General features: G+C 42.8%; 1 pseudogene; it reads left to right on the top strand.

The window, feature by feature from the left end:
• Positions 1-5,552: 5,552 nt before the first annotated feature.
• Positions 5,553-5,671, top strand: LOC134937193 (5S ribosomal RNA; annotated as a pseudogene).
• Positions 5,672-10,616: the final 4,945 nt, after the last annotated feature.

The following is a 10,616-nucleotide window of genomic DNA, read 5'->3' as shown; positions in this document are numbered from 1 at the left end:
AGGATATCTACCAATGAGAGTGCACCTATATATGAAAATTAAGAATAATAGAAAAGATAGGATAAGTTATACGTGGATCTACTTTCCCCGTTAGGCAGGGTAAGACAGCCGTCACTTAGTGGCGCCGTGTACCCTGGATCGGGGATGAGAGTCCACTGAATGCTAGCCAGATAGGGAGGAAAGATAGAGTTACAGATTAGAATTTGTAAGGTTAATTGACCGTTTTAATATTTTGGGAACAAATGTCCAATAATAAGGAAAATGGGTCAAAAGTAAGTAAGATACAAAAATGACTGTACATTCTTAGCATATATAGAACATGAGTATATGGCAGAAAAAGAAACCTAAAATAATTATAGGTGAAAAAAATTGCTTCTGATGAGAAGTGCTGTGTTCAATAAGTATGAGTTGAATTGAGGGGATAGGTAATGACAGTTAGCCCAGCACACACATTTAATAGGGCATACTGCCTAAGTCAAGTATAGACATGTAATATATCAAAAGTGAAGTCACCCTCTGGTTACTCAAATAAATGAAATAGGCAGTGAGGAAATCATATAAACGCCTATAACACAAATACAGCACAGTAATAGCTTATGCTGGAAATAGAAACCCATATACATATAGGGTCAACCATGCAATGATTACTATGTTAAGATAGGAGCCAGTATACTCAGAGAATCAAGTGTAGTAGGTGGATGGTAATCAGTGAAGCCTCCATGGGAAGGTCCCACTGTAGAGTCCGTCGAAAACGCGTTTCGCCCGTGGGCTTGTTCACTTCCGGGATCTCACAGCATATTGTGCATCAATGGTTTAAAAACCCTGTAAGTACATATAGCAGCCAATCGGATTAAGCATTCAATTAGCCATGTGGACGGGAGTAAGGTAACTGACAGCGCCAGTAGCCAATGAAGGGGTTTGTGTGGCGCGTCTGAGTGGCGGGGATGCGCCTCTCGAGTGGGCGGATTACAGAGCGTGATGACGCTAAGGGGGTGTGTACGCTACGGACAGGGGACGGCGCATCAGCTATGAAGATCAGGTGGCGCCATATCGGAAAAGGGGAAATGCCCGGTTTGGTTGTGCTGTACGATATGCAGTGAATGAGCAAAAGTTGGATAGTAACCAATTGGGACGCGTAAGCGGCGCGTCTGGACCAATAAGGGACTGGGGGCGCCTGATGGGGATGTATATTAAAGGCGTATTGAAAATAATGTGTGTGTTGTGATGTAATACCCAATTAGGGGCGGGGAATTGGCACGGAAAAATAGGAGGGTGCCACTTTGTAGGAAAGGGGAGGAAAGGAGGGATTGGTGGAAGAAAAATAGCATTGTTAATTTAATTTGGTTTATACAGTAGGCTGGGTGTGCAAGGGCTGATAAGTGTGTAGGGGTAAAGAATAAGGGGTGAGGGATGGAAAATGTTAAGGTTGTTAAAGGGAAGTGAACTGTGTAGAGAGAGTAGGGAATAGCTGGTGCGGTTGGAGATTAGAAAAATGATGGTGAAAAAAGGTGTGTGATAATTATATGGATTATATATAATGGAGTGTGTTAGAGTCATAAGGGAAATATGCATGATTTAGAAATTGTATTATCTAGTGTTAATGCTGTGAAACCCAGACTGGAGAAAAGGAAGGGGGTTGTATAGGGATTGTTGGGGGGACAGGGATGGTTTTTTTTATTTACTTCCCAAGGTACATAAAAATGTGTCTGTACCCCCTGGTAGACCCATCATGTCCGGAAATGGTGGCTTACTAGAACAACCAAGTCGGTTCCCTGATCTTCATCTCAGGGACTTTGTCTTATCGTTATCTTCCTACCTACAGGATACGTCAGATCTAATACGCAAGATACACAACATATATTGCGAAGATAATTTTTTACTGGTTACCCTTGACGTAGAATCACTCTATACGAGTATTAACCACCACCACGGAATCCAAGCGGTTAAATATTTCTTGGATCAAGGAGGAATGAGCGCCTTCTCTGAGTTTCTTTTGATCCTACTGGACTTTATTCTGTCCAAAAATTACTTTGTGTTTCAGGATAACTTCTTTTTACAAATAAGGGGAACAGCAATGGGCGGCGCCTACGCTCCCACCTACGCCAATTTATTTTTGGGGTGGTGGGAACACCTGCATGTTTTCAGCCCGACCCACGAGCGGTTTACTATTCATGTGGAATTATGGTTACGCTACATTGATGATGTTTTCATTATCTGGAACGGAGAAAGGGACCTCCTAATGGAATTTATTGGAGTACTTAACAACAACCATTTGAACATCAAGCTGACTCATACAGTCAGCACAGAGAGGGTTCCCTTTCTGGATCTTAACATTTATAGATCACACACTGGTTACTTAGAAACAGAGCTGTATAGGAAGGAGACTGCTACCAATAGTCTCCTTTTTCAAACCAGTTCGCACTTTCCACCTACTATTGAAAATATACCCAAAGGTGAATACCTCAGACTCAGACGCAATTGTTCGGAAGATCATATTTTCAAAAGCAAGAGCTGGGAACTCACCAATCGCCTTTTGGCCAGGGGTTATAGCAAACGGTCACTTAAAAGAGCTTACCAAGCTACCACATTGGTAAAGAGGGAACGCCTAATTTTTGGGACCAACAACAAGAAAATCCCAGATAAAGATGACACTATCAGATTTATAGGTACCTTCTGTCCCGAATGGAAAATGCTGAAAGAGGCCATCACGAAACATCTGCCGATACTTCAGATGGACCCCGTTCTGTCCCCCAGTGTTGGCCCCACGATACAGATGAGCTGGCGAAGATCCAGAAACATCAAGGATCAATTAGTTCAGAGCCACTTAGTGACATCAATACGCAAGAAACCAGCTATATCGGGCTCCTTCCCCTGTGGCCAATGCAAGGCGTGTATACACATACTACAAACCAACATGGTCACGGATAAGTATGGACAAACAACTAAGATACGGCATTTCTTCAACTGCAATACCCAAGCAATAATTTATTGCATTACTTGCAGTTGCAACATCAAATATGTGGGTATGACCTCTCGCAAATTAAAAGAAAGGACCATGGAACACTTGGGGAACATCCGGAATGCACCTAAAGACCTAACACGCATGAAACAACTCACCACGGTTGCCAAACACTTTCATCTTCAACACAAAGGCTCCTTTAAAGAATTTAAAGTCTTCGGTTTAGACTGTATTCATTTAGGCATACGGGGAGGGGACTTAACGAAAGAACTATATAAGAAGGAGAGCGAATGGATTTTTCGGCTTGGGAGTCTTCGACCCCATGGACTAAACGAAAACATCAACTATGGTGCCTTCTTATAATCCGCAAGTTTTTCATCTCTTCCTCCTCCCTTCCTTTCTTTTTTCTTTTTCCTTTATGTCACTCATACCAGCCCCCTTTCCCACAATCATGCTATGAGTCCTCCCCCTATTCCATCAACCCTATTCCCACTGCATTAGCAGTCCCGCTATCAATCAACCCTTCCCCCTACCCCCCTTTCCCCCCCCCAAACCCCTCTCCCCCACACCCCCTCCTACACTAACCCCCCCCCCCCTAAATTTCCCCCCCTTTCTCTCTCCCCCCTTTTCCTCATCTATCATTCACTCAAATCTAATTTTTTCCCCCCGCCACTCCTACCCACCCCTTACCAGTAACTCTTAAACCCATTTTCAACCCCACACCCCCAGGTGGGGCGGTCTCCTTTCACTGCCCTAACCCTCATCCGACACTTCCTTGGGTAAATGTCACCCAAGTTTTATATCAACAAGTCCTTTCCCATTCCGCCCTTCACTCCACATAGTCACTTCTTTTCTCCTACTTGCAATTCCTATTGCACCACTTCCCAGCGATGCATGGTCACTCAGTATAGTACTCATCATCACAACACACTCACACTAGGGGAGGCACTGATAATCAACCCCATCCCTGTCCCCCCAACAATCCCTATACAACCCCCTTCCTTTTCTCCAGTCTGGGTTTCACAGCATTAACACTAGATAATACAATTTCTAAATCATGCATATTTCCCTTATGACTCTAACACACTCCATTATATATAATCCATATAATTATCACACACCTTTTTTCACCATCATTTTTCTAATCTCCAACCGCACCAGCTATTCCCTACTCTCTCTACACAGTTCACTTCCCTTTAGCAACCTTTACATTTTCCATCCCTCACCCCTTATTCTTTACCCCTACACACTTATCAGCCCTTGCACACCCAGCCTACTGTATAAACCAAATTAAATTAACAATGCTATTTTTCTTCCACCAATCCCTCCTTTCCTCCCCTTTCCTACAAAGTGGCACCCTCCTATTTTTCCGTGCCAATTCCCCGCCCCTAATTGGGTATTACATCACAACACACACATTATTTTCAATACGCCTTTAATATACATCCCCATCAGGCGCCCCCAGTCTCTTATTGGTCCAGACGCGCCGCTTACGCGTCCCGATTGGTTACTATCCAACTTTTGCTCATTTCTAGCTGCATATCATACAGCACAACCAAACCGGGCATTTCCCCTTTTCCGATATGGCGCCACCTGATCTTCATAGCTGATGCGCCGTCCCCTGTCCGTAGCGTACACACCCCCTTAGCGTCATCACGCTCTGTAATCCGCCCACTCGAGAGGTGCATCCCCGCCACTCAGACGCGCCACACAAACCCCTTCATTGGCTACTGGCGCTGTCAGTTACCTTACTCCCGTGCAAATGGCTAATTGAATGCTTAGTCCGATTGGCTGCTATATGTACCTACAGGGTTTTTAAACCATTGATGCACAATATGCTGTGAGATCCCGGAAATGAACAAGCCCACGGGCGAAACGCGTTTTCGACGGACTCTACAGCGGGACCTTCCCATGGAGGCTTCACTGATTACCATCCACCTACTACACTTGATTCTCTGAGTATACTGGCTCCTATCTTAACATAGTAATCATTGCATGGTTGACCCTATATGTATATGGGTTTCTATTTCCAGCATAAGCTATTACTGTGCTGTATTTGTGTTATAGGTGTTTATATGATTTCCTCACTGCCTATTTCATTTATTTGAGTAACCAGAGGGTGACTTCACTTTTGATATATTACATGTCTAACTGTCATTACCTATCCCCTCAATTCAACTCATACTTATTGAACACAGCACTTCTCATCAGAAGCAATTATTTTCACCTATAATTATTTTAGGTTTCTTTTTCTGCCATATACTCATGTTCTATATATGCTAAGAATGTACAGTCATTTTTGTATCTTACTTATGAACTACTTTTGACCCATTTTCCTTATTATTGGACATTTGTTCCCAAAATATTAAAACGGTCAATTAACCTTACAAATTCGAATCTGTAACTCTATCTTTCCTCCCTATCTGGCTAGCATTCAGTGGACTCTCATCCCCGATCCAGGGTACACGGCGCCACTAAGTGACGGCTGTCTTACCCTGCCTAATGGGGAAAGTAGATCCACGTATAACTTATCCTATCTTTTCTGTTATTCTTCATTTTCATATATAGGTGCACTCTCATTGGTAGATATCCTCCCTACTATCATACCACGCTGCCCATGCCCGATCTCGTCCGATCTTGGAAGCTAAACAGCGTTGGGCTGGGTCAGTACCGGGAGGGGAGACTCCCTGGGAATATCCGGTGTTGTACGACAGGAACTATTCCCCTTTTCCTGAAGGGTGGACACCAACAGCAGTATCACCACTAATCTGTATTTATTCTGCTCCCTTTCCTATATCTTTTTCTTTAGTAGGACCTTTTGACATACATTCCGTATGCATGCCTGGTGGAACTAGTGGTAATCAGGAAAGTGCATAGTAATTGACCTAATTCAGTGGTCTCTCTATGTTGAAATATGTACACTGACCTCCCCTTTGGGTCCCATTAATACAGAATATCTGTACTGGTCAGGAGAAACGGTTGTCAGACTATCCAGTGTCTGCAATCCTTCTAATCTCTCTCTCACGATTTAATGACCAGAACATTTTTAACATTTTTCAATATATTTTTCTGTATACTAAAAAATGATTTTTATTTTTTGGATCGTAGATGGGTATTTTGTTTTAATTCATAAATAATTAATAAAATTATGTCTTAACGTTTTCTTTTTCTAATTGAAAAATCCTTTCTTTCTTCTTTTTTCCAAGAGTGCGCCCACACAAGAGCTTTCTCTTTCTCCCATTGTTAGTACTTGTACTCTCTAGCTCTGGGCGCACCACCAATAAGGACTACTATTGAAAGATTGTATTTCTCTTTCCTTTAGTTTAATTGTTCTCCTTTGGTTCTTTCTATATCAGTAACAATCTAGTGTATACGAGTGCCCAGTCGCCCCCTTTTCTTCATATAAAGTTCCATTACTTGTCTCAATCTAGAATCATGTTCTTCCTTTGTAGATCCCCAGATAATAATGTCATCCATCATTGTTTCAACACCTGGAATATGTTCAAAAATCATGTGTATCTTTTTGTGATATACTTCTGGAGCAGACAATATTCCATATGGTAGTCGAAGAAATCTGTATCGACCTTCTGGTGTATTAAATGTACAAAGCTTTGAGCTGGCCTCATCTAGCTTCATTTGCCAGAATCCTGAAGATGCGTCCAATTTACTGAACCATTTTGCTCCCACAAATTACGACATGATTTCATCTCTGGTTGGTAGTTTGAAATGTTCTCATTTAAAAGCTTTGTTTAAATCTCTGGGGTCTAGAGATATTCTGAGTTGTCCATTTTTCTTTTCAACAATTACTAAGGAGCTTACCCATTCAGTAGGCTCATCAACTTTCTGTATCCCACTCAAGGCTTCCATGCGATTTAACTCTTGTTTCAGTTTTTCTCTCAGCGCAAACGGCACTTTTCTACAGGGGTGTATCACTGAAGAAACTTGCGTGTCTATTTTTATTGTATGCTCTCCAGGCAAACAAACTAGACCTTCAAACAAGTCTCTGTATTCTGCAAACATCGATTTGCAGTCATCTTTTACTTGTGATGTCACCATAAAAACTTTCTTTAGCAAGCTTAGTTTCTCACAGGAACTTAATCCTAGAATCGGTTGCACATTTTTATCCACAATCAGTAGAGATGTTTTAAACTGTTGTCCCTTATATTTCAGTGTCACTAAGCATGTACCTTTCACAGGAATTTCCTCCCCAGTGTACCCTGTAACTTTCACTTTGGCTGGATGAATTTTAGGTTTTAATCAAAGTCTTATAGTCTTGAAATATTAAATTAACCTGCGCGCCAGTATCAAGCTTAAAGGGAATGACAATCTCGTTAACAGTTAAAGGGACAATCCATTCTTTCTTATCTGCACGGCAAAGTTCAATGCAATCCACAAAGAATTCCTGTTTGTTTAACAGCATGCACTTTGGTTGTTTGACTTTTCATTTTACAGCATTTGGCAAAGTGATTAAGTCTACCACATTTCATGCAGGTTTTACCATAAGCAGGGTACATTTTAGGATTGTGAGCATTTCCACATCTACTACACATTTCCCTGCTAGACTGTGGCTTAGACTGCTTCATTCTTGAGAATGGAGGTTTGCTTGGCTCTGTTTTCTGCACTACATGGACAGCAGCATCAACTTCCTTGTGTAACATTTTGGCTTGAAATCTAGTTATTTCTGCAGATCTACACATAGTCACTGCCTTGTCTAGTGTTAGGTCTTGCTCTCTCAGCAGTCTCTCTCTGAGTCCATTATCAGGTATTCCACAAACAATACGATCTCTAATCAGTGAATCCTTTAAATCACCAAACTCACAGGTTTTACTGAGTGATTGCAGCTCTGTAACATACTGATCAAATCCATCTACAGACTTCTGATCACATGTGAAAAACTTATATCTTTCATATGTCACATTTTTCCTTGGCACAAAGTAATCTTCAAACTTTTGCATTATAGAAGATAGCACCATATTCTGCCCCTCAGCAAACTGAAAACTATTATAAATGTCCAGCACATCCTCTCCTATCACATGGAGAAAGTTGGATGCCTTAGTTTTGTCAGCCTCTGTATCAGCTCCACGTGCAGCAAGATATATATTAAACCTTTGCTTAAATCTTTTCCAGTTTTCAGACAAGTTACCAGACATCAGCATGCCGGTTGGAGGAGCTAGTTTATCCATGGTTACTCACTGTTTGAAGATAGGCGCACACGGCAGGCTTTGCAGACACTGAGTATCACTGCCTTACAGACTTCTGCAGGATTCTTTCACACTCTGAGAGCACTAGCAGTCCAAGTTAAACTTCTTTTGACACCATGTTTTGTTCATATGTTTGTAAATCCAGTCATCAGGACACAGAGACATGTGAGTTCACTGCTGTGCTGTTTTTATTCCATCACCAACTCCAGGCACACTGCACACTTGACCACCCACTTCCCAGCATCCCCCTGGTCCCAGGGACCATCACTGAAGTAAGGGTGTGTCTACAAATATTAAGCATTCTAATACACTAACATCACAGGGCACTGCTAGCATGACCCCACTCCACACCTCACCTTTTGTTCTGAAATCAATCAAATGGGCGCACCTCTCCTTTATGTAAGCTGGCTCCACTCTACATCACACAGAACGCACCGCAGAGTGGCGTCCAGGGCTGGCACAAGAATAAATACACTTCAACAAAAAAGTCTTGCTGGCAGGCCCCCGGGGACCATCCCAGTGCCCATTATCACATTCACCTCCCCACACAGCCACAAATATATATCTATATACACAAACACACACACTACACACACATACAGTACATACTACACAGACATACAGTACACACACACCCCAAACATACAGTATACACAAACATACAGTATACACACAGTATACACTATACACACATACAGTACACATATAAACAGTACACACACCACACATACAGTATATACAGTACACACAATATACACTACACACAGTATACACAACACACACATACAGCACACATACAAACAGTACACACTCCACACATACAGTATTTTTCACCAATTGATGTTACTCATTAAGAAGCCATTATAAAACTTACCAGCAGGGCCGGTGCTAAGTCTCTAGACACCCTAGGCAAAGCTACACTATACCGCCCCTGTCCCCCAAATCCAAATCCCCCCCCCCCCCCTCCCGACCAGTCACTCACATATAGAGTTGACTTCTTTAAATATTATTATATTCATTTTTAGGTTTCTGAACAACATGAACATAAAAATAATAACACTATAAAATGTATTACAAATTACAATAACATTAACACAGTCTGCAGGACCACCATATAATACTCAGAGCATTTTAGCGACCACCAGACAACACAAAGAGCATATGAGTGATTGCCAGACAATAAGGAGTCAATTTAAGTGAACACGAGACAATACGGAGAGCATTACTTTGACCACCATAGAATATTGACAGCATTTTAGTGACTGCATCACAATACTAAGAGAATTTTTGTGACCACCAGGCAATATGGAGATAAACATCACGTGGACCGGGGCGGGGTAGCGGAGTACGGGCGGCACTGCAGGCAGGTACGCTGCATATATCGCATAGCAGGAGTCCTAAATCCTCTTTGTGCAGGCACAGGAAGCGTTACTTCACAACGTCAGCGTCGCTTTCCCGGCTGCCCTGCCGCTGGCTACTAGGAAGAGCTGTCATGCCGCCAAACACTGTGGATTTTGCTCAGCTGCACAGTTACGTTTGTAGTTAGTGGCAGCTGCAAGGTGGTCGGGTGGCAAGGTGTACTGCCATACTTGCACCGCTGTAATGTGTTAGGAGGACCCAGCAGTGCCCCCCAGGAGCCGGCGCCCATAGGCAGCTGCCTAAAGCTGCCTAATGGTAGCGCCGGCCCTGCTTACCAGGGTACATGCTGCAGCAGCAGCTGCAGCGCCTTGTGTAGTCTGGGGGCAGACCTTGTGAGGGACAGGCTCAGGACCCTGGAGAAGGAGAGACTGGAGGGGAGATGCGGCCACTACACTGCCTGCACCGTTCTGCGACTCATCTTAGGTAAGAGTGCTGGATTCGGGGAGGCAGGGCATGGTGGAGGGAGAGAAGACAGCCGCTAGCAGTCTGTGACAGGAAAAAGGTTTTTTTTCCTGTCAACGCTGTCAGTCTCCTCCTGTGGGCCTATTTTCAATGGGGGGCCTGGAGCTGCAGCTCCATCCGCCCTATTGTTAATCCGACCCTGTCTGAACCCATCAATTCATTACCTCACCTGTTCCGTGAGATTGAGTAGTTTGGTGGCTATAGAATTAACACTCAGAAAACCAAGGTCCTTGGCTTCTATATCCCTCAAACTGACAAAGAAACTCTAGAGCAGTCCTTCCATTTTCAATGGAACAAAAGTCAGATGACTTATCAAGGAGTCTCCATTACCAAAAATTACTGATAATTTTTCCAAGCTAATTATCAAAACCTGTTAGCACAGTTTCAGAAAGACCTTGCCACCTGGGGAAGCTATCACATTTCATGGTTCAGCCGTATTAATGCCATCAAAATGAATTTATTACCAAGATTACTTTACCTATTTCATACTTTGCCAATTTGCGTACCCCCCTATGTTTTTAAGCAACTTCAATGCATCACGACACAATTTATTTGGTACAAAAAACATCCTAGAT

This window comes from Pseudophryne corroboree, chromosome 6 (assembly GCF_028390025.1).
Source record: "Pseudophryne corroboree isolate aPseCor3 chromosome 6, aPseCor3.hap2, whole genome shotgun sequence".
In the NCBI taxonomy this organism is placed as follows: Eukaryota; Metazoa; Chordata; class Amphibia; order Anura; family Myobatrachidae; genus Pseudophryne; species Pseudophryne corroboree.
This window is presented reverse-complemented; position numbering and strand designations above follow the sequence as displayed.